Raw genomic sequence first — 25,272 nt, forward strand, 5'->3', positions numbered from 1 at the left:
CTTATTTCTTTGAACTGTTCAGTTTTTATTGGATATGAGCCTTTATAACGTGCTGTGCTGAGATTTTTGTTTGTTGTTTGATGTCTGGTCATAAAAAGTGAAAAAAAAAATCAGTTTAATAAATGTGTCTATAAATTAACAAAAAGGTTGGCCTCAGGACAACTCTGTCAATGTCCTTGAGTGGCCCAGCCAGAGCACAGACCTGAATCAGATTGAACATCTCTGGAGAGATCTGAAAATGTCACCGACGCTCCCCATCTAACCTGATGGAGCTTGAGAGGTGCTGCAAAGAGGAATGGGCAAAACCTCCCAAAGGTGCACCAAGCATGTGGCATCATATTCAAGAAGACTTGAGGCTGTAATTTCTGCCAAAGGTGCATCAACAAAGTATTGAAGAAAAGTTGTGAATACTTATGTACATTTGATGCCTTAGTTTTTATTTTTTGCTTTTAATAAATCTAAAAAAAGAAACATTGTTCATGTTGTCATTACAGGGTGTTGTGAGTAGAATTTTGACGTTAAAAAAAAAAATAATAATTTACTCCATTTTGGAATAAGCCTGTGACAAAACAAAATGTGGGAAAAGTGAAGTGCTATGAATACTTTCTGGATGCGCTGTAAATGTCCATGGTACATTATTATGTTAATCAAGAAATCATCTCATCTGAAGCAGCAGTAACAACAGACAAGTTATCCTATTAATTTACAGAGCAGAAAAATCAAAGATTTGGATAGAATCTTTTGGTTTTTAACTTCAAACTGAGTTCATTACAAGTTTTCTAATTTAAGAACATTTTGTAAGCTTCGTAACGTGTAGTAATCAGAAATTAATCTTGAGGTAAAATAAAAAATTGTAAGGATTTTATTTAGAAATCTGCTCTGTGTAAATTAGCAGTTCTGATACTCCTCTGACACACATTTGCACTCTATTGTCTTCAGTGCTTTTACATGGGTGTCTCATTTCTATTGGCCGTGCAACGGTCCGTCACAGCGGTTAAAATTGGATTGGGTTGAACTTTGACTGCATCTTTGATGTATTACATCATTTGTGTGAAGCTTCTCATTGAAAATGTTGGGTTTTACAGCGATCCAGATGCATCTATGTGTGCAGTGTGAAAAGCCCTTCTTTGATACAAGGGACGTGTGTCACAGGCCATCGATGCCTTGCAAACCCAATTAGCCAGGAGTGCTACTCTATTTGCAAAACACAGGCTGTATGAACATGGTGATAAGCTTCAAAAATACTTATCTTGCCTTACTCAAGTAAAGAAGTTTGACCTTAAGTGTTAAATATAAATGGTATCCATTATTTCCATAGTAAAAATATTCAGATTTTCACACAGTTTGACACAAAGTTGACCAATCATTGGGATCTGTTTTAAATTTGCTTATTGTCTCATTGTCTTAAGTTATTCTTTATGTTTTATCTGACTGTGAAGCACTTTAGTCACCCTCTGGACTGTGGAAATGGCTATATAAAAAAACTTTCATTGATTGAATGACCCCATCAGTTTCATATTCTACATAAATCTAATTTTTGAGAAAATTTTATTCAATGGATCAAACTTTTATAGCATCAGCCTTTAGCCTCAATTCTTACGGATGATTATATTACAGACAACTTTTCACTCAGTCATGCAGCAGGACAGGGTTGAGGGAGCAACCGTCAAGGTTACACCCTCAGCCCTGCCCTTTTTGCTCTTTCAGTAGAACCTCTGGCTGAGGTAATTTTTCTAGATCCAGGAATAACGAGCATAATTGTAGGTGGAAGTAAACATAAAATCTGTCTTTATGCAGATGATGCCTCATTATGTGTGTCAGAACCTGTGACCTCTGTTTTTTGCCTTGTTGTTGCTGAGCCTTATTTCCATTCCAGTGGTCCCATAACAGGTTTTGTTTACCCGGGTGTTCAGATGACTCCTCTGTTTCACGAAATGTTTAAGGCCAATTTCAACCCTCTGCTGGGTACTATAAAAAAGATCTACATCTTCCCTTTGTGTGTTGCTAGTTGGTATGGTCTCTTGTTAAAATTAATCTTCTCCCAAGATTGCTGTGCCCCTCATAGATTATCTTTGCTCATATCTAACAAGGTATAGAAATTACTTAACAGCTTGGCTGAGAGATTTTATTTGGAACAAATGAAAGCCTACAGACTAAAATCCTCAGCATTAGGCCTATCTGGTGCTAAAGGAGGTTTAAATATTCCCAATATCAGATGGTACTAGTTTGCTTTGCAATTGAGATTTACAGCAGAAGGATTCTCCAACCTCAGTTTGATTGGACCTGGAGTCCTCACAGACTACTGGCTTCTTTCTGAGACTTTTGTCGTGTAAGAACCTGAATTCAGCTCTGAGTCTCTGTAACATTAATCCTATATTCTGCAATACTTTTAAGATGTGGATCATGTCATGAAAACTTGAGGGGAGGTTGAATTGAATCCCTCTTTTGATTCCAACTCATGGGAACCCAGATTTGTTTGCCTGGTGTGACACAGTGGGTACAGTACCAGATGGACTGAAAAGAAAACTAAAGTGGAACTCAAGACAGGACATAAGACACAGACAGTGGACAGACCACAACACTTTCACCTTTGTGCTTAGAGAATGTACATTTTGCAAAATATATGTTGTGTGCGCACTCCGCTGCCCATTAGTGTCTTTTTGTGTGTTGATCTGGTCATTGTGTTTTGGCTGATCTGCATTTTGGGGTTCGACTCTTTTTACTGGTAGCTGAAATAACAGACATGAGAATGATAATTTGTGTGGCCTTAAGTCTGATTCCACTCACTCTGCTTTTGGGTCGTCGGAGTCAGGATGTGACTGTTTGTGAAATGAAGTTGTTTTTTGTTTGTTTGTTTCATTTTCCATTCCAACTTAATTCTCACTTTAACCAACAACTGAATGTCTTTATGTATCATATCTTGACTAACAGTATACAGGATCGCTAGAGCATCTCACTGTGTGTTGTTTGTTGACTGGCTCATCCTGAGTCGCGCTTTGATCTTTCTTTACTATCCCAGTGTTTGTTTACAACATTGAGCATTTTTTAAAATTCCTTTTCCTTTATTAGTGCTGAAACACTCCTCTTACTGGAATCATCTCATGTTTCACACAGTATTTCCTCGTTCCCTTCATTGGGCGTCATGTTTGATGATGGGTGTAACCAACATGTGACGAGGTGCAAGACCTGATGAACCACATTTTCTGGAGATCTTTCAGTCCGTGAACAGCACATGATCAGTGCTACATTATTTCAGAGCACATCTGTTATCTCTTCTCTGTGGATCAACATAAAGGTCACGACACGGTGTCAGCTGCTGCAGAAAGGACCAAGAGGCAGAGAGAGGTTGAGGTGAGACGACAGCAAATCCAGCAGAGAATCCAGATCAGAGGTGAGGAGGTGAAGGTGCTCCAGCGAGAGGTGGAGGCCATCAGTCACTCTGCTGAAAAAGCGGTGGAGGACAGTGAGAAGATGTTCACAGATCTGATTCAACTCCTTGACAAAAGAAGATCTGATGTGAAGCAGCAGATCAGGTCTCAGCAGAAAATTGAAAAGAGTCGAGTACAGGATCTTCAGGAGAAGCTGGAGCAGGAGATCAGTGATCTGAGGAGGAAAGATGCTGAGCTTCATCAGCTTTCACAATCAGAGGATCACAACCAGTTTCTCCAAAAATACCCCTCACTGACACGCCTCCCTGAAGCTACAGACTCACCCAGAATCCAAACACGTCCTCTGAGGTACTTTGAGGATGTGACGGCGGCCGTGTCAAAGGTCAAAGTCAAACTACAGGACATTCTGAGTGAGGAACAGATGCAGATCTCACGTGCACAGACTGAAGTGGATGTTTTACTGCCAGAAGCAGAACCAAAACTCAGAACTGAATTCTTAAAATATTCATGTGAAATCACACTGGATCCAAATACATCAAACAAACATCTGATATTATCTGAAGAAAACAGAAAAATAAAATGTGTGATTCAGGAACAGTCTTATTCTGATCATCCAGATAGATTTACTTATTGGTTCCAGGTCCTGAGCAGAGAGAGTCTGAGTGGACGTTTTTACTGGGAGGTGAAGTGGAACGGGAAGAGAGTTTATGTTGCAGTTACATACAAGAATATTAAGAGAACAGGACCTGAGAGTGAATGTGGATTTGGATTCAATCAGATATCCTGGGCGTTATGTTATGATGGCAGTGGTTATAAATTCATACATAACAGTATCCAGACTCCAGTCTCAGGTCGTCTGTCGTCCAGACTCGGAGTGTATCTGGATCTTCTGTCCTTCTACAGCGTCTCTGAAACCATGACTCTCCTCCACAGAGTCCAGACCACATTCACTCAGCCGCTCCATGTTTCATTTAGGATGATTAATTCTGGAGCCATTGTTGAGATCTGTGAGCTCAAACAGAGGAAATATATTTCAAATCACACAACGACTGATGGCACCAAACGATACAACACTGAAACTAAACACTGACAATATTCACACCAAACCAAATACAACACAATTTTTATTTGTATTTTCACCAGTTTTGCCTCAAAAAATCCATAACAACATATGATGTCATCAGCTGCAGATTCATTTAAAACGTTTGATTGTTTTGATGTGGCAGCTGTCAGCTGAGGAGGCAGAAAGTCTCCAACAGAAAGTCTCCAACAACAGCTTTAAACTTTCCTGATTCTTTGCTGTTTCACACTAATTCATTCTTAATGTAATTGTTACCGATAGCAACCGCTTTGCTCAATCAAGTAGTCTTTCTGTCTCAATCAATTAGTTGACAGTCTTTCTTTGTCACTTCATCATGTCATTCATAAAACATAATTTTGCTGTAATTAAATGAGAAAATGCTTCAGTCTAATTAAGTGTTTATGTTCTAAAATATTTTTACTTGAATGTAATAATTATACAAAATATTGCTGTGGTGTGTCATGGGCCTTATGTGTGGATTGATTTGATTGTTTGGTTTTCCCGTTTTTATCCCACACTGGACGAAGACCCAAATGGGGGGTTATGTTTTGGTGATTTCCGTCTGTCTGTCTGTCTATCTGTCCCAAAAACAGTATAATCGTTCTGAAATCAAGTCCTCTCACAATTTTAAGAGGAATTTAGTGTCCTTGTTATAGGTTGGTAATATGGATATTATCATATAGTTTGACTTAACGAGCATCACAGAAAATTTCTTTTCATTTATATTTTTCAGTGCAGAGTCTGAATCAACAGGTTAACTTTGAAAAGTAAAATATTTATTATATGATCCCCTGATAGATTAGCAAGAAATGTTTTGAATTTCTTTCGTAAAATTACATAATTTTACTTTTTTCTCGAAGTGCAAATAGCTGACGTGTGTTGACAAAACAAATGTTATCAGAATGTACCAATAACTTGGACCAAAGCAACATTTGCCAGTGGGGGATTTTGTGCTCTCAGATCACTCTTGTGTTGTTTGTTTGTGTCCTTTTTTCCTGAGAGTCTGTTACTTTTTCTGATGTGCTCTTCACTGAGGTCACCTGACTCTTAAAGAATGTCGTCGGGCCGACAGAGATTATTTTCAGTTTATTTTAGTTTGCACTCACAGTGTATACTGTATAGTTGTGTTTTTCCCTTTCTTTTTGTCTTTTTTTTTTTTTTTTTTGTGAAAGTGAGCATTGTGTGGCTCTGACACACTGTATGATCTCCTCACATATTTGCTGCAAGGAAGATTTTTATGTCATGGATCAATGATCAGCCTCCTACTAAAGCTATTTAACGTTGGATATAATTATGGAACACTGTCTTCACTCTGCAAAGGGTCACTTTGTGAGGATCTCGACCTCATATCTCCAGTTTTTGAACTTTTCAGAGGCTCCAGTACCTTTTGAGTTTTACACAGTCAAGTTTTAGATTCCACTTTTTGCACCATATTTGTTGCACCATGTTCAGACTTTTATTGGATATGAGCCTTTTTAATGTGCTGTGCTGGGTTTTTTTTTTCTTTTTGTTTGTTGATGTCATGCCATAAAAAGTAAAAAACAAACAAACAAACAAACAAAAAAACAACTTTCTCAATATATCTATAAATTAAAAATTTGCACATTGCAGTTCCTCCATTCAAAGCTTGACAAACCTATATCTCCTTTAGAATCGTCACTGTTGTCCTGGTGGCTTCCCTCACTTGTGTCCTTCTTGCAGTCATTCAGTTTTGGAGTATTTCTTCAGACAGATTTACCACATGGTGTCATACTGTTTTATAAATCCTTGATCCATGAATATATTTTATTAGAGCATATAAAAGCTGCTCAGAAAGATCCAAAGAGGATGAAGGAAGTTATAAAGACAAAGACAGGACCTACAAAGTATTAGAGAACATTTTGTAAAGGGGATGAAAAACTGTAAACCATAATTCTCTCAGGCCCAAATCTGTGTCTCTGTTATATGTTAGTCAGTCTGTCGAGTGATAAAATAAAAAATGACTCATTGAATGCCATTTTTTCAAGCAACATGTAAAACTGCCTGAAGAAATGCACTTTTAAAGCAAAATTTTAGCTGTTTCTTTAAATCACATTATAAATGCTGTCACTCATAATGTAGGTACATAGCTCATGCTAATGTTAGCATGTTAACTTCACTTTATGTGATACAAGTAACTTTTTATGCTAATGTTAGCATGCTATCATCACTTTGTGTTACACTTGTCACAGTGGTGATCATGGTGGTGGCAGCATCATGCTGTGGGGATGTTTTTCAGCAGCAGGAACTGGGAGACTAGTCAGGATTGAGGGAAAGATGAATGCAGCAATGTACAGAAACATCCTGGATGAAAACCTGCTCCAGAGCGCTGTTGACCTCAGACTCGGGCAACAGTTCATCTTTCAACAGAACAATAACCCTAAGCACACAGTCAAGATATCAAAGGAGTGGCTTCAGGACAACTCTGTGAATGACCTTGAGTGGCCCAGCCAGAGCCCAGACCTGAATCCAATTGAACATCTCTGGAGAGACCTGAAAATAGTTGTGCACCAATGCTCCCCATTCAATGTGATGGACCTTGAGAGGTGCTGCAAAGAGGAATGGGCAAAACTGCCCCAAGATAGGTGCACCAAGCTTGTTGCATCTTATTCAAGAAGAATTGAGGCTGTAATTTGCGCCACAGGTGCATCAACAAAGCATTGAGCAAAGGGTGTGAATACCTATGTAAACATGATTTCTAGGTTTCTTATTTTTAATAAATTTACAAGAATAAAAAAAAACTTTTCATGTTGTCATTATGGGGTTCTGTGAATAGAATTTTCAGGTAAAAGTAATTTACTCCATTTTGGAATACGGCTGTAACACAATAAAATGTGGAAAAAACTGAAGCTTTGTGAATAGTTTCCGGATCATACATACGTACAAATTTCCAATAGTAAAATGACCAATATTGTCATGCTTAATACTGAGGAACCATAATACATACAACCTTTTGTGAGCCTGCATCTGAAAGATAATTGTTTACTGTGTGTAGTAATTCCAGAACCCACCTACATATGTGTGCTGTGTTTGGTGTAAATGAGACTGAAAAACTTCAGTTTTGACCTTTAACCTCAATGACCTTGATAGAATTGACTCATGGCAAAACAAACCTTAAAGGGCAGTTTGGGGGTGCTGTGTTACCAATAAGTTTACGCTCTGTGGCCATAAACTTTTGGGACTGAGCGAAAGAAAAATGTCCGGACACAAGCGATGGAAACAAGGTTCCTTCATCGGGTATCTGGACTTAACTCCTGGACAGCATGAGAAACTCCAGTCATCTACTCATAGTAGAGCCGCTGCTTCATGATATCTGTAGGTGCCAGCTGAGGTGTCAGTGTTAATTTAACACAGACTGCTGTCAGTGTCCAGCTTCTCTTACAAAGTGTGTTGTTATTTTAAAGTCTCACATTTTCTCAGCTCGTTCAGTTTGCAGCTCCCCGTGTGATGGTGTTCCTCTTTGTACAGCTCTGAGCGAAACATTTAAGGCTTGAGGCACAAAATATCTGGTGTTTGAACATTACAGCACTCAGCAGAATTTCTTTCATAAAATCCACACAGTCATACAAAATAACCTGAATGGTCAACCTTCTTCATATTCTTTGGCCGACTGTCTGCTTGGTGTGTTGAGGCCTGAAGAATAATTGGTTTGCTGTTTTTAGCAGTTTCCATTTCAGATTGATTCCAGCTTTAACCAGTAACTAAATGTCTTTATACCACCTATGTTGACCAGCCACAGCGCATGGACACAAGGAATGGACACTGAGTCTCGACTAAGTAAGCAGGTTTTGCCATTCCCGAACCATCTTAAGGTTACCTCATACATGCTCAAATAATTTCGGATCCTGTTTATGAAACCTTCAAAATATGTAAATTGCGGTCAGATAGCACTCAGACCACCATCAGATGGGTGTCCCACCTCGACAACACCCGGAGAGTTTTGAACATGTGCAACACACTCAGGACTGCCGGCCGACTGGGACCAACTGTGTGGACTTTCACAGACTGCTGTCAGAATGTTTTGGAACTGAAAGTCAACACTTCTCTGATGTGGGATTGATTCGTCATTCTGACACTGTCATTCTGGCGATATGTAATGGGGGTATAACAGATTGATGGGTTTACCACACAGAGTCAATAAGATGAAGTCAGAGCACAATATGGCTCTTTTTTCTTTGACCTCTGACATACCTGTTCTGGAAGGAACTATTTTTTTTTTTTTTTTTTTTTGGCTTTTGCTTGTTTGTTTGCAAAGTTGAGGTTTTTTTTTTTTTTTTTTTTTAATCTTGTCCTTTATAATAATTGTAGCACTCCTCTAACTGGAATCAAATCACAGTGATCTCAAGTTTCACTCAGTATTTCCACGATTTCATTTGCATGTTTGATGATGGTCAAGACCTGATGAACCACATTCTCTGGTGTATTTACAGAGTGCACTGCTCAACTGTGGATGCTTTTTGGGACAATTTTGAAAGTTTACTAGATATAATAAATAACTATAAGATTCTTTCAGTTGGGAGATTTTAACATTGATTTTTTTTTTTCCCACACATTCAAATGCAGGATTCTTTCTGATTTCTTAGATACATTATTTGCACTGTCCCTTTCCCCCCCTAAATTTAACATCCAAGCAGGATCACCCCTTCTAGTGCCACATTAACTGATTTTATTGTTAAACCACTGACCTTTATTTGTATTTTTTCCTTACAAGCTGGTGTTTTTACAAAACAAATGAAAGTTGCTAAAATAATCCCTATCTTCAGAAATGCAGATGAACACAAATTTAACTACAGACCAGTGTCACAGCTCTCACAGTTTTCCAAAGTTCTTGAGACATCACTTCGTCAAAAACCAAACAATTTTTAGAAAAACAAAAGTTTATAGCGACAAACAATATGGATTTAGATCTGTTGTGTGGGCCGCTGAAGAGGAGGTACTGCTGGCCCACCACCACCAGAGGGCGCCCTGCCTGGAGTGCGGGCTCCAGGCACCAGAGGGCGCCGCCGCCTCACGGGCGCCGCCTCGGTGACAGCTGTCACCCATCACCTGAGACAGCTGACGGCAATCATCAGTGGGGTATATCAGCAGGACGGCATCTCCACCTCACTGCCGAGATATCGTTTTACCGGAGAGGTAACGTATTGACGCTAACTGAGTGTATCTTTTTGGATTAAGCTAGTTATTTGGATTACTGTTCCAACGAGAGGTGGAGGTAACTTTCCTGCTGTTCAGAGTCCTGGGTGCAAACGCGCCCCCATCTGACTGTACTTTGTTTTCTCGCCAGCAGTACCAGGTCCGACACGCGGAGGCAGTGGCCACCTGGGAGTTCGGGACTTGGCGGCTCCAGTATTCACCGGGGTCCTGTGGCGGAGGAAGCCGTGTGGTACCGGTCTTACCTTGGAGAGGCGTCTCCTATCTTCGAGCCTGCCCACACGACCACTTTTGTGAATTGACTGTTGTCCATTTCTGTGATTGGTTGTATTCGTTGTGCACATTCACAACCAGTTAAAGCGTTGTTATTTGACTTACTCCATTGTCCGTCATTTGCGCCCCCTGTTGTGGGTCCGTGTTCCTACACTTTCCCAACAGGATATCTCGGCCAGCGTCATGGATCCCGAGGGGCGTCAACCGGCTGTTGAACGGCCAATGGAAGAACAAGGCGCACAGGCGTCCGCAGGAGGGGTAATCGGTGAGTTGCAGCGGATCCTCACCGCTTTCACGACTCGGTTAGATTTGATGACCGAGCAGAACGTCCTCCTGTACCGCAGGGTGGAGGCTCTCGCCGCGCAGGTGGAAGCACGCCCTCCGGGCGCCGCTGCGGCTCTCCCTCCCGTAGAACCTGTGCGTAACAACGACGTTCCACTGGTTGTCCAACGACCCCTCCCACCTTCCCCTGAAGCATACATAAGCCCCCCAGAGCCGTACGGAGGCTGTGTGGAGACGTGCGCGGATTTTCTTATGCAGTGTTCGCTCGTCTTCGCACAGCGTCCCGTCATGTACGCGACTGACGCTAGCAAAGTAGCTTATGTGATAAATCTGCTTCGTGGTGAGGCACGCGCTTGGGCTACAGCGCTCTGGGAGCAAAGTTCACGGCTCCTTCTGACATATGATGGGTTTGTGAGGGAGCTCAGAACGGTGTTCGATCACCCTAATAGAGGAGAGACCGCTTCAGCCGTGCTGCTGTCAATGAGACAGGGGCGCCGGAGCGCAGCTGCCTATGCAGTCGACTTCCGCATCGCGGCTGCGAGGTCCGGCTGGAATAGCGCTGCCCTCCGCGCCGCCTTCGTAAACGGACTGTCATTGGTCCTCAAGGAGCACCTGGTGGCTAAGGACGAACCGCGGGATTTAGATGGGCTTATCGATCTTGTTATACGGTTAGACAATCGGTTAAATGAGCGCCGTCGGGAACGAGACGAAGGGCGTGGCCAGGCACGCGTCGTCCCTCTCCCTTCCGGTTCCGACCGCGTTCCGCCCTCCCCACGCTCCACGGCCCCTGCGCTCCGTGCGGTTACAGCCCCCCCTGCTGACGAAGCTATGGACACGAGTAGGGCAACATTTAGGGCACCGGTCACACAAAGGAGGCTGGCCCGCGGGGTGTTTTTTGTTTGTGGCTCGATTGAGCATCAAGTAAGGGACTGCCCCGAGCGGTTAAACACCAACGCCCGCCCCTAGAAACTGGGCTAGGGGTGGGCCGAGACGTTCACGTGGGACACACCCACATCGCCACACGACTCCCAGTTACAATCCTTTATGAGGATTTAACCCTGAAGGCCCCAGCACTGGTGGACACGGGCTCAGAAGGGAATTTGCTAGATAGCAAATGGGCCAGGGAGATAGGGCTCCCTCTGGTGGCGCTTACCTCGCCTGTGCAGGTACGGGCGCTAGATGGCTCCCTACTCCCTCCAATCACTCACAAGACACCACCAGTAACTCTGGTGGTGTCGGGGAATCACCGGGAGGAAATCGAGTTTTTCGTGACTCCGGCCACCTCCCGTGTGATTTTAGGTTTTCCCTGGATGTTGAAACACAATCCCGGATCGATTGGCCGTCCGGGGTAGTGGTTCAGTGGAGCGAGACCTGCCATCGGGTATGCTTAGGTTCCTCGGTTCCTCCCGGTTCCCAGGCCAGGGAGGAGGTCAGAGCCCCGCCCAATCTAGGGACAGTGCCGGTGCAGTACCATGACCTTGCGGAGGTGTTCAGCAAGGATCTGGCACTCACCCTTCCCCCGCACCGCCCGTATGATTGTGCCATTGATTTGGTTCCAGGCGTTGAGTTCCCGTCCAGTAGGCTGTACAACCTCTCACGACCTGAACGCGAATCAATGGAGACCTACATCCGGGACTCTTTGGCTGCCGGGTTGATCCGGAATTCCACCTCCCCGATGGGTGCGGGTTTCTTTTTTGTGGGGAAAAAGGATGGCGGATTACGTCCATGCATCGATTACAGGGGGCTGAACAAAATCACGGTTCGTAACCGATACCCCTTACCCTTGTTGGATTCTGTGTTCACGCCCCTGCATGGAGCCAAGATATTCACCAAGCTTGATCTTAGGAATGCGTATCACCTGGTTCGGATCCGGAAGGGAGACGAGTGGAAGACGGCATTTAACACCCCGTTAGGTCATTTTGAGTACCTGGTCATGCCGTTCGGTCTTACAAACGCTCCCGCGACGTTCCAAGCGTTGGTTAATGATGTCTTGCGGGACTTCCTGCACCGATTCGTCTTCGTGTATTTAGACGACATACTCATCTTTTCTCCGGATCCTGAGACCCATGTCCGACATGTACGTCAGGTCCTGCAGCGGTTATTGGAGAACTGGCTGTTTGTTAAGGGCGAGAAGTGTGAGTTTCACCGCACCTCTTTGTCCTTCCTGGGGTTCATCATCTCCCCCAACTCCGTCGCTCCTGATCCGACCAAGGTTGCAGCGGTGAGAGACTGGCCCCAACCCACAAGCCGTAGGAAGCTGCAACAGTTCCTCGGCTTTGCGAATTTCTACAGGAGGTTCATTAAGGGCTACAGTCAGGTTGTTAGCCCCCTGACAGCCCTGACCTCACCAAAAGTCCCCTTCACCTGGTCGGATCGTTGCGGTGCCGCGTTCAAGGAGTTGAAACGGCGCTTCTCGTCTGCACCCGTTCTGGTGCAGCCCGATCCTAGTCGCCAGTTAGTGGTTGAAGTGGACGCCTCGGACTCAGGGATAGGAGCTGTGCTGTCCCAGAGTGGGAAGACCGATAAGGTCCTTCACCCGTGTGCCTATTTTTCCCGCAGGTTGACCCCGGCTGAACGGAACTATGACGTCGGCAACCGAGAACTCCTTGCAGTGAAAGAGGCTCTTGAAGAGTGGAGACATCTGTTGGAGGGAACGTCCGTGCCATTCACGGTTTTCACTGACCACCGGAACCTGGAATATATCAGGACCGCCAAGCGGCTGAATCCCAGGCAAGCCCGCTGGTCACTGTTCTTCGGCCGTTTTGACTTCCGCATCACCTACCGGCCCGGGACCAAGAACCAGAAATCGGATGCCTTGTCCCGGGTACACGAAGACGAGGTTAAAACGGAGTTGTCGGATCCACCGGAACCCATCATCCCGGAGTCCACTATCGTGGCCACCCTCACCTGGGACGTAGAGAGAACCGTCCGGGAGGCCCTGGCACGAAGCCCGGACCCCGGGACTGGACCAAAGAACAGACTTTACGTCCCACCAGAGGCAAGGGCTGCAGTCCTGGACTTCTGTCACGGCTCTAAGCTCTCCTGTCATCCAGGGGTGCGAAGAACCGTGGCAGTTGTCCGGCAGCGCTTCTGGTGGGCGTCCCTGGAGGCCGACGTCCGGGACTATATCCAGGCCTGTACCACCTGCGCCAGGGGCAAGGCCGACCATCGCAAGGCTCCGGGACTGCTACAGCTGCTGCCCGTGCCTCATCGCCCCTGGTCCCACATCGGCCTGGATTTTGTCACGGGCCTCCCGCCGTCCCAGGGAAACACCGTCATCCTCACGATAGTGGACCGATTCTCCAAGGCGGCCCACTTCGTGGCCCTCCCGAAGCTCCCAACGGCCCAGGAGACAGCGGACCTCCTGGTCCACCACGTCGTCCGCCTGCATGGAATACCAACAGACATCGTCTCCGATCGCGGTCCCCAGTTCTCCTCGCATGTCTGGAGGAGCTTTTGCCGGGAACTGGGGGCCACGGTCAGTCTCTCATCCGGGTATCACCCCCAGACCAACGGGCAAGCAGAGCGGGCCAATCAAGAAATGGAGCAAACGCTACGTTGTGTGACAGCCGCGCACCCGGCGGCCTGGAGTACTCATCTGGCCTGGATCGAGTACGCCCACAACAGTCAAGTGTCATCAGCCACCGGCCTCTCCCCCTTTGAAGTGTGTTTGGGGTATCAGCCCCCGTTATTCCCGGTGGTTGAGGGAGAGGTCGGTGTGCCCTCGGTCCAGGCCCACCTGCGGAAGTGCCGTCGGGTGTGGCGTGCCGCCCGTTCTGCTTTGTTGAGGGCCCGGATGAGGGCGAAGACCCATGCAGACCGGCGGCGGACCCCGGCCCCTACGTATCGCCCCGGGCAGGAAGTGTGGTTGTCCACCAAGGACATTCCACTGCAAGTGGCCTCCCCGAAACTGCAAGACAGGTACATAGGTCCGTTTAAGATTCTCAAGGTCATCAATCCCGCCGCAGTGAGGCTTCGGCTTCCGGCCTCACTGCGGATCCATCCAGTATTCCATGTGTCAAAAATCAAGCCCCATCACACCTCGCCCCTCTGTACACCCGGTCCGGCGCCACCTCCTGCCCGGATCATCGATGGCGAGCCGGCTTGGACAGTGCGCCGGTTGTTGGACGTCCGACGGATGGGCTGGGGTTTTCAATATCTGGTGGACTGGGAGGGGTACGGCCCTGAAGAACGCTCCTGGGTGAAGAGGAGCTTCATCCTGGACCCGGCCCTCCTGGCCGACTTCTACCATCGCCACCCGGACAAGCCCTGTCGGGCGCCAGGAGGCGCCCATTGAGCGGGGGGTCCTGTTGTGTGGGCCGCTGAAGAGGAGGTACTGCTGGCCCACCACCACCAGAGGGCGCCCTGCCTGGAGTGCGGGCTCCAGGCACCAGAGGGCGCCGCCACCTCACGGGAGCCGCCTCGGTGACAGCTGTCACCCATCACCTGAGACAGCTGACGGCAATCATCAGTGGGGTATATCAGCAGGACGGCATCTCCACCTCATTGCTGAGATATCGTTTTACCGGAGAGGTAACGTATTGACGCTAACTGAGTGTATCTTTTTGGATTAAGCTAGTTATTTGGATTACTGTTCCAACGAGAGGTGGAGGTAACTTTCCTGCTGTTCGGAGTCCTGGTTGCAAACGCGCCCCCATCTGACTGTACTTTGTTTTCTCGCCAGCAGTACCAGGTCCGACACGCGGAGGCAGTGGCCACCTGGGAGTTCGGGACTTGGCGGCTCCAGTATTCCCGGGGTCCTGTGGCGGAGGAAGCCGTGTGGTACCGGTCTTACCTTGGAGAGGCGTCTCCTATCTTCGAGCCTGCCCACACGACACTTTTGTGAATTGACTGTTGTCCATTTCTGTGATTGGTTGTATTCGTTGTGCACATTCACAACAGTAAAGCGTTGTTATTTGACTTACTCCATTGTCCGTTCATTTGCGCCCCCTGTTGTGGGTCCGTGTTCCTACACTTTCCCAACAAGATCTCAACGATCCACAAGCTTTGCACTTATAGAATTGGTAGAAACAATTATAGCTGCAACTGAAAGCAAGGAGTTTACAGTTGGAGTGTTTATTGAATTACAAAAAGTGTTCAACACCATAAATCATAAGTTGTTATTATCAAAATTATATAAGTATGAGATTAGGGGCGCAGCACGCCAGTGGCTTCAAGGTTATATTACAAACCGTCAACAGTACATACATATTAGGGTGATTCTTAGACTACGGGCACTTATTATGTCCTTTGATCATATTGTATGAAAAACAGAAAAAAGGGGACATTTCACGCTTTTATAGTTATCTTTACAATGAAAGTGTGTTAAGAAATTTGTTCTAGTAGTCTATGATGACTTTTTCACCTTTTTTCAGCATCATTATATGCAAATATTGCCGTTTTGTGCTTGTCCCACACCCAGACTTTTGATCTTCAATGATAAAAATGAATGGTAAAGAAACGTTTTTTCTAATGTTTTAAAATATCTCTGAATAAAATATCAGTAAAATAATCAAAACATAATTGGGGTATTCAATGTCATACAACTGTTGTGATTTTTTTAAACAAAATGTAGTTGTCCCACACTATTGCCATAATTTCCACCACAACACTGTAATGTCCCTTTAAACAGTTTGTATGAAAGATTGTTTGGGTAGTTTCTATGGAGATAAACAGTGACATCAGAGCACATGTATATAGCGCCAGATCACAACAAACAGTTGCCCCAAGGCGCTTTATATTGTAAGGCAATGGTGTGGTGGAAATTACATTTACAAGGCCAATAGTGCCCGTAGTTAAAGAATCACCCATTAATGGGGTATTAATGGCATTCTGATTGTAGAGAGGTCATATGTGGTGTCTCGCAAGGGTCTGTTTCAGAGCCTTTGTTTTTTCTTTTGTTTATTAATGACATTTGTGAATCATCGAAAATGTGAATTTTTTTGTTGTTTGCCGATGATTCCAGTATATATCACTCAGGAAGCAATTTGTTGGAAATGACTTTTGATCTGATTTAAACGAGTAAACTGTGCAACTCCTCTTCCTGGAATGAAGCAGTCTCCTCCCTCTTCTTGCTGTTCTCCCAATCAGTGAGTTTTCCTATGTTTAAACTCCGCCTCCTTCCTCAGTGTTGCTTTTTGTCAGACCACAAAGTGAAATTGTTCAATGTTCATTGAGGTGAAATGGCGCAGGAAAGAATTCAGCTGGACCGAGAAGCACTTTGCTGTTCAATCTGTCTTGATCTACTGAAGGATCCGGTGACTATTCCCTGTGGACACAGTTACTGCATGAACTGCATCAAGAACATCTGGGATGGAGAGGATCAGAAGAACATCAGCAGCTGTCCTCAGTGTCGGCAGACTTTCCCAGTGAGGCCTGTCCTGATGAAAAGCACCTTGTTAGCAAATTATGCAGAGGAACTAAAGAAAGTTGGTCTCCAAGCTGCTCCTGCTGATCACTGCTACGCTGGACCTGAAGATGTTTCCTGTGATTTGTGCACTGGGAGAAAACTGAAAGCCTTCAAGTCCTGTCTGGTGTGTTTGGTCTCTTATTGTGAGAAACACCTCCAGCCTCACTATAATGTCGCTCCGTTAAAGAAACACAAGCTGGTGGAGCCCTCGAAGAACCTCCAGGAGAACATCTGCAGTCATCACAACGAGGTGATGAAGATGTTGTGTCGTACTGATCAGCAGTGTATCTATTATCTCTGCTCTGTGAATGAACATAAAGGTCACGACACGGTGTCAGCTGCTGCAGAAAGGACCAAAAATACTAAGAATCCAATACAATACAAGAATATTAAGAGAACAGGATCTGATAGAGAATGTAGATTTGGATTCAATCAGATATCCTGGTTGTTATTTTATTCTGACAGTAGTTATAAATTCAGACATAACAGTATCCAGACTCCAGTCTCAGGTCATCTGTCGTCCAGACTCGGGAGTGTATCTGGATCACAGAGCAGGTCTTCTGTCCTTCTACAGCGTCTCTGAAACCATGACTCTCCTCCACAGAGTCCAGACCACATTCACTCAGCCGCTCCATGTTGGACTTAAGATTATTAATTCTGGAGACACTGCTGAGATCTGTGAGCTGAAATAGAGGAAATAAATTTCAAATCAAACAAAGACTGATGACACCAAACAGTACAACACTGAAACTAAACACAGACAATATTCACACCAAACCAAATACAACACAATTTATATTTTATTTTCGCCAGTTTTGCTCCCAAAAAATGCACAACAAAAATATGATGTAATCAGCTCCAGATTCATTTAAAACGTTTGATCGTCGTCACGTTGTAGCAGCTGTCAGATGAGGAGGCAGAAAGTCTCCAACAACAGCATTAAACTTTCCTGATTCTTTGCTGATTCACACTAATTCATACTTAATGTAAATGTTACTGATAGCAACCGCTTTGCTCAATCAACTAGCTGACAGTCTCTCTTCATCAGTTCATCATGTCATTCATAAAACATAATTTTGCTGTAATTAAATGAGAAAATGCTTCAGTTGAATTACGTTTATTTTCTTATATATTTTTGCTTGAGTGTAATAATTATACAAAATATTGCTGTGGTGTGTCGTGGGCCTTATGTGAGGATTGATTTGATTGTTTGGTTTTTCAATTTTTATCCCACACTGGACGAAGACCCAAATGGGGAGTTATGTTTTGGTGATTTCCGTCTGTCTGTCTGTCTGTCCGTCCCAAAAAGGGTATAATCGTTCTGAAATCAAGTCCTCTCACAATTTTAAGAGGAATTTTGTGAAATTTGACACAAGTCCTTGTTATAGGTTGGTAATATGGATATTATCATATAGTTCGACTTAACGAGCATCACAGAAAATTCTTTTTCATTTGTTTTTGTCAGTGCAGAGTCTGAATCAACAGGTTAACTTTGAAAAGTAAAATATTTATATGATCCCTGATAGATTAGCAAGAAATGTTTTGAATTTCTTTCGTAATTTTTTTTTGACAAGTGCAAACAGTTGATGTGTGTTGACAAAACAAATGTCATTAGAATGTTATCACAACTTGTCCCAAAGCAACATTTGCCAGTGGGGGATATTTTGCTCTCAGGTCACTCTTGTTTTGTTTGTTTGTGTCCTTTTTTCCTGAGAGTCTGTTGCTTTTTCTGATGTGCTCTTCGCTGAGGTCACCTGACACTTAAAGAATGTAGTCGGGGCCGAGAGAGATTTTTTTCTATTTATTTTAGTTTGTACTCATAGTGTATACTGTATAGTTGTGTTGTTTCCCTTTTGTCTTATTTATCTTTTTCTTGTGAAAGTGAGCATTGTGTGGCTCTGACACACTGTATGATCTCCTCACATATTTGCTGCAAGGAAGAATATTTTTATGTCATGGATCAATGTTAAGCCTCCTACTAAAACTAATTAATGTTGGATATAATTATGGAACACTTGCTTCACTCTTCAAAGGGTCACTTTGTGAGGATCTCGACCCCATATCTCCAGTTTTTGAACTCTTCAGAGGCTTCGGTACCTTTGAGTTTTACTCTGGACTAACTTTTGGAATCCACTGTTTGCACCTTATTTATTTGAACTGTTCAGTCTTTTGTTGGATATGAGCGTTTATAAAACAAACAACAACAACAACAACAAAAAAAACAATTTACTTCATATATCTATAAATTAAAAAAGTTACACATTGCAGTTCCTCCATTCAAGGCTTGACAAACCTATAACTACTTTAGACTCATTACTGTTGTCCTGGTGGCTTCCCTCACTTGTGTCCTTCTTGCAGTCACTCAATTTTTGAGTATTTCTTCAGACAAATTTACCATCAGGGTTGGGAGGGTTACTTTAAAAATGTATTCCAATGAAAAATGTAATCAGTAACGTAATCCAAGTACCATAATATTAAAGTGATATAATTTGATTACTTTCAATTACTTCTGGATTACTCCAATATCAAATATGCTAATACAGGGAACTTTTAGTACAACCTGATAGTAATGAATTACAATAGTCCAGCCTAGAGGAAATAAATGCATGAATTAGTTTTTCAGCATCACTCTGAGACAAGACCTTTGTTATGTGTCGGACGCAGCCCGGAGAACCGACCAGCGTTTGAAGGACCCAGTATAAAATAAGCAGAGCACGGTACAAAGGATAACAGTTTAATGAACATAACAGTGCTGTGAAAAAATATAAAAGTGCGCGGTCTGGCGTGGTGGATTGCGGTGCGCTCCCAGCAGCGCTAACGGTCCGGAGCCAGAACTGGTTCGGACCCAAGGACCCCGCCGACACCCCCCAGGTGGCCGCGACAAACCGAGTCTGTGAAAGAAGGAATCATTATGTGAGTCCACACTCAACACACAGAGAGAACACTCAAAGGTGCACAAACAGCAAACACTTCCTGGCTTAATTACTAATCAGCTTCCCACCCTGCAGGCATGGAACATCCAGTTCACAAAACTCCACTGCAGTGGAAGCTGATTTAAACGACCAACATACAGCTCAATATAATAAGGTGTGAGGGACACCACATTTACTGACTGTATAAATGTTAGTCACAAAATCTAACGTACCTCAGGAAGTGTGCTGACGAGCGTGAGACCTCACCCTCTCCTCTTTCACAGACCATGCATCAAACCTGGACGTTCTCTGCATCCACTGATGATGAGATGGCTCCCAAGACGACGATCTCACCCGTCTGGTCACAAGGTCGAGTCTCTGGCAAATACACACTGTGTACTCCAGTCTTAAATGCCACCATGTTCCAATCCATGTAGATGCACCACAGCTGTGAGTCCTGACGAGCCGCAGGTGATCAGGGTGAGGTCCTGATAAACTCAGCTACACAGCCACTCAGTCCCAAATGCAAGCCACCTGGAAGGAAAAACAAAAGACAGAAACAAAAAGGCAGCCAGGCCCCCCAGCCATACAACAACCTTTCTAATTTTAGAGATATTGCACAAATGCAAAAAAGCAGTCCTACATATTTGTTTAATATGCGCATTGAATGACATATCCTGATCAAAAATGACTCCAAGATTTTTCACAGTATTACTAGAGGTCAGGGTAATGCCATCCAGAGTAAGGATCTGGTTAGACACCATGTTTCTAAGATTTGTGGGGCCAAGTACAATAACTTCAGTTTTATCTGAGTTTAAAAGCAGGAAATTAGAGGTCATCCATGTCTTTATGTCTGTAAGACATTCCTGCTGTTTAGCTAATTGGAGTGTGTCCTCTGGCTTCATGGATAGATAAAGCTGAGTATCATCTGCGTAACAATGAAAATTTAAGCAATGCTGTCTAATAATACTGCCTAAGGGAAGCATGTATAAAGTGAATAAAATTGGTCCTAGCACAGAACCTTGTGGAACTCCATAATTAACCTTAGTCTGTGAAGAAGATTCCCCATTTACATGAACAAATTGTAATCTATTAGATAAATATGATTCAAACCACTGCAGCGCAGTGCCATTAATACTTATAGCATGCTCTAATCTCTGTAATAAAATTTTATTGTCAACAGTATCAAAAGCAGCACTGAGGTCTAACAGAACAAGCACAGAGATGAGTCCACTGTCTGAGGCCATAAGAAGATCATTTGTAACCTTCACTAATGCTGTTTCTGTACTATGATGAATTCTAAACCCTGACTGAAACTCTTCAAATAGACCATTCCTCTGCAGATGATCAGTTAGCTGTTTTACAACTACCCTTTCAAGAATTTTTGAGAGAAAAGGAAGGTTGGAGATTGGCCTATAATTAGCTAAGATAGCTGGGTCAAGTGATGGCTTTTTAAGTAATGGTTTAATTACTGCCACCTTAAAAGCCTGTGGTACATAGCCAACTAATAAAGACAGATTGATCATATTTAAGATCGAAGCATTAATTAATGGTAGGGCTTCCTTGAGCAGCCTGGTAGGAATGGGGTCTAATAGACATGTTGATGGTTTGGAGGAAGTAACTAATGAAAATAACTCAGACAGAATAATCGGAGAGAAAGAGTCTAACCAAATACCGGCATCACTGAAAGCAGCCAAAGAGAATGATATGTCTTTAGGATGGTTATGAGTAATTTTTTCTCTAATAGTTAAAATTTTATTAGCAAAGAAAGTCATGAAGTCATTACTAGTTAAAGTTAAAGGAATACTCGGCTCAATAGAGCTTTGACTCTTTGTTAGCCTGGCTACAGTGCTGAAAAGAAACCTGGGGTTGTTCTTATTTTCTTCAATTAGTGATGAGTAGTAAGATGTCCTAGCTTTATGGAGGGCTTTTTTATAGAGCAACAGACTCTTTTTCCAGGCTAAGTGAAGATCTTCTAAATTAGTGAGATGCCATTTCCTCTCCAACTTACGGGTTATCTGCTTTAAGCTGCGAGTTTGTGAGTTATACCACGGAGTCAGGCATTTCTGATTTAAGGCTCTCTTTTTCAGAGGAGCTACAGCATCCAAAGTTGTCCTCATTGAGGATATAAAACTATTGACGAGATAATCTATCTCACTCACAGAGTTTAGGTAGCTACTCTGCCCTGTGTTGGTATATGGCATTGGAGAACATAAAGAAGGAATCATATCCTTAAACCTAGTTACAGCGCTTTCTGAAAGACTTCTACTGTAATGAAACTTATTCCCCACTACTGGGTAGTCCATGAGAGTAAATGTAAATGTTATTAAGAAATGATCAGACAGAAGGGGGTTTTCAGGGAATACTGTTACGTCTTCAATTTCCATACCATAAGTCATAACAAGATCTAAGGTATGATTAAAGTGGTGGGTGGACTCATTTACATTTTGAGCAAAGCCAATCGAGTCTAACAATAGATTAAATGCAGTGCTGAGGCTGTCATTCTCAGCATCTATGTGGATGTTAAAAATGCCCACTATAATTATCTTATCTGAGCTAAGCACTAAGTCAGACAAAAGGTCTGAAAATTCACAGAGAAACTCACAGTAACGACCAGGTGGACGATAGATAACAACAAATAAAACTGGTTTTTGGGACTTCCAATTTGGATGGACAAGACTAAGAGTCAAGCTTTCAAATGAATTAAAGCTCTGTCTGGGTTTTTGATTAATTAATAAGCTGGAGTGGAAGATTGCTGCTAATCCTCCGCCTCGGCCCGTGCTAGGAGCGTTCTGGTAGTTAGTGTGACTCGTGGGTGTTGACTCATTTAAACTAACATATTCATCCTGCTGTAACCAGGTTTCTGTAAGGCAGAATAAATCAATATGTTGATCAATTATTATATAATTTACTAACAGGGACTTAGAAGAGAGAGACCTAATGTTTAATAGACCACATTTAACTGTTTTAGTCTGTGGTGCAGTTGAAGGTGCTATATTATTTTTTTCTTTTTGAATTTTTATGCTTAAATAGATTTTTGCTGGTTATTGGTGGTCTGGGAGCAGGCACCGTCTCTACGGGGATGGGGTAATGAGGGGATGGCAGGGGGAGAGAAGCTGCAGAGAGGTGTGTAAGACTACAACTCTGAAATGAAATGAAAACCATTAAGTACATACTGTCAGTAAGGAGGCGTGGTCGCCATTTTAATTCCGGACAAGGTAGTGATTTGCGTGCATAGAAGTTCAAGAAACAGGTGGAATATGCCGGAAAGCTGCGCATGTTGGCAAAGCCACAAACGGAGGAACAAGGGAGACAATATTTCCTTCCATAAGTAAGTGGTTTTGGTTCTTCTTGTCACTTTGTCTGTGATATTTGGATGATAAACAGCTGTATGTCTCCTGTCGTACCTGTGTCGCCTGATGACACGGACCATTAACTCTTCACTCATGTCTAGTTGATATTTTCCACTGCTAGACCAATGTCTAGTTAAAATACTTGTCGTTAGTGATTAAAATTGTTCGACAAGAAAAAAAATTAATTTGCACCTTAAAATAATGAGATTATAATGACCCGCGCTGTGCCGCTCACAGTCACACCCACACATAGAGATGTGTACACACACCACTGACTTCATGAATGAAACTCGGTTAATAAAGGATACTTGTGTAAAAATATAATATGTATATAAATGTATTGTAATGATTTTAGGAGCCGCGCTGCGTTGAACACAGCAGCAGCTGCAGGACGCCTCAGCTTGAACAGCGCAGATCCGTGTAACTTTCAACATTAATATTTGTGAATGTGTATGTGTGTGTGTGTGTGTGTGTGTGTGTCAGAGTATGTTTAATACTTTCCTGACATAATTTAATGTAATTAAATTTTACTGGCTCAATAGCCAGGTCAAAATGGCATTTTTTAACACGTATTTTGCGAGCATTTTTCTGAGTGTGTTCAGTCGCGGATCTCCATTAAAAATGCATTAACATCCGGGTGTTATGTGTCGACGCGGGTTGAGGAGCGGACCTGCGTCTGACGGAACCCAGCGCTAAAATAACCAGAAAGCGGTTCCAATAACAAAACAATTTATTTCTTCCACCCTTTGGTGCATAACAAAGTGTATGAACAAAAACAAGCGTCAGTCTGGTGAGTGAAGGCTGGCACGCTCTTCCAGCGCCTAAAAGGATCGAGGCCCGGCGCTTCTGGACCACGTTTACTGCCAAACACCCCCCAGGTGGACACGACAAAACCGACTCTCTGCGAAGGATATAAAAGTGAGGTAAGTCAGCAGCTACAACCAATATCCTTCAAAAGGCACACACTATCAGCAACACATTCAGGTCTGTATTTAAGCTTTATGTAAATGAGCAGCTTCTCACAACAGGTGGAGGATCAGCAGTCCGCACGCCACGGCAGTGAGAAGCGAGCTGCACAATTCTCATCACAATTCAAATATACTGTGTAACAAAATACCAAGTTACTATCAACAATTAGTCAAACAATTAATCACCTCTGATGTGTGCTGACAGCATGTGTCCCTCACCCTTCTTCCTTCACAGGCACGATGTGTCAAACCCAGGCGCGGTCCTCAGCGTCTCACAAATGATCATCACAAGGTCGAGTTCCCGGCAATTCTGCTTGAATCACACATGGCTTAAATGCAGAACACCATCTCATTATCTGCTTCAGCTGAAAGTCTTTAAGGTTGCACGTGAGCACCATCCACAGGTGCTGCACATAACGTTGATGAGGGTGAAGGACTCTTCTGCCAGCACCTTCTCCACAGACAATAAATCAGTTTGCATACCACCTGGAGAGCAGAGAAAAGAAAAGAACACCAAAATGTCCAGCCACACACCCCCAACACACAACAGTACCCCCCCTTTAACGGGAAGCCTCCCGGCGACCGAACAGACCAGGTCCGAGAACAGCACCTCCCTCCGGGGTCCTCGTCAGGAAGCAGACAGCATAACGCTCCCAAGGTCCACCACAGACAGCAGGACAGGGCACCGCAGCTGGAAGGCCGGCTGGCATCAACAAAAACCCCAAAACAGTCCCTAGTACAATCCAACATACAAGAAAAAACATAAAACCCACCCAAAACCTCCCCAGGGGACCGTCCCATCCAACCCCGGGAAGAAAAGAAAAACTCCCAAATGCAAAAACCCAACACAGCCCCACAAACACAATACAAACATAAATGCATGAAAGAAAAACAACAAACAACCCCCCCCAGAACGGCTTGCAGAGCCCAACACCCCCCCAGAAGGCCTTTACCGCCGGTTCCAGGAGGAATAGCCAAAGCCGGAATCCCACAGAGGTCCCCAGGTACACATGGAGCAACGGCGCCCCCCAGAGGACCGTACCATCAAACCCCAGGAGGCACCCCCCCACCACAACCCAGGAACTCCAGACCCGGCCACACTTGGCTAGTCGGCCCCACAAGCCAATTCCCCCCAGAGGACTGTCCCATCAACCCTGGAGGTGGAACCTGGAAGGAAACAAAAAAAATCAAAGTCCAACCCCCGGAGGACTACCTTGAACAACCCCGGGGGCAAATAAAACAACCGTTAAACCCTGTTACCCTCCCCGGCACCCCAAAAGACCCCAGGTCCCTCCCAGAGCCCCTCGGCGGCCCAATTTTGGCGAACGGCACAAAACATCAAGCCGGGGAAGGGAACAGGAAAAACTAACCCGGCCCCAACCCCAAGGCGCAGCGGAAAACCGGAAATACGTCCGGTGCCCCAACTCGACCATACC

General features: G+C 44.0%; 1 protein-coding gene and 1 long non-coding RNA gene across 2 annotated transcripts in view; one reads left to right on the forward strand and one right to left on the reverse strand.

The window, feature by feature from the left end:
• Positions 1 to 25,272, forward strand: part of otofa (otoferlin a) — a 243,711-nt gene that overhangs the window by 95,090 nt on the left and 123,349 nt on the right. The window lies entirely within an intron of this gene.
• LOC117502587 lies at positions 19,145 to 20,165 on the reverse strand. The gene is made up of 2 exons (XR_004558362.1): positions 20,112 to 20,165; positions 19,145 to 19,245 (listed from the first exon to the last, which is right to left on the reverse strand). It is a non-coding gene; the product is annotated as an uncharacterized LOC117502587 (long non-coding RNA).

The sequence above is a fragment of the Thalassophryne amazonica genome, chromosome 21 (assembly GCF_902500255.1).
Source record: "Thalassophryne amazonica chromosome 21, fThaAma1.1, whole genome shotgun sequence".
Classification (NCBI taxonomy): domain Eukaryota; kingdom Metazoa; phylum Chordata; class Actinopteri; order Batrachoidiformes; family Batrachoididae; genus Thalassophryne; species Thalassophryne amazonica.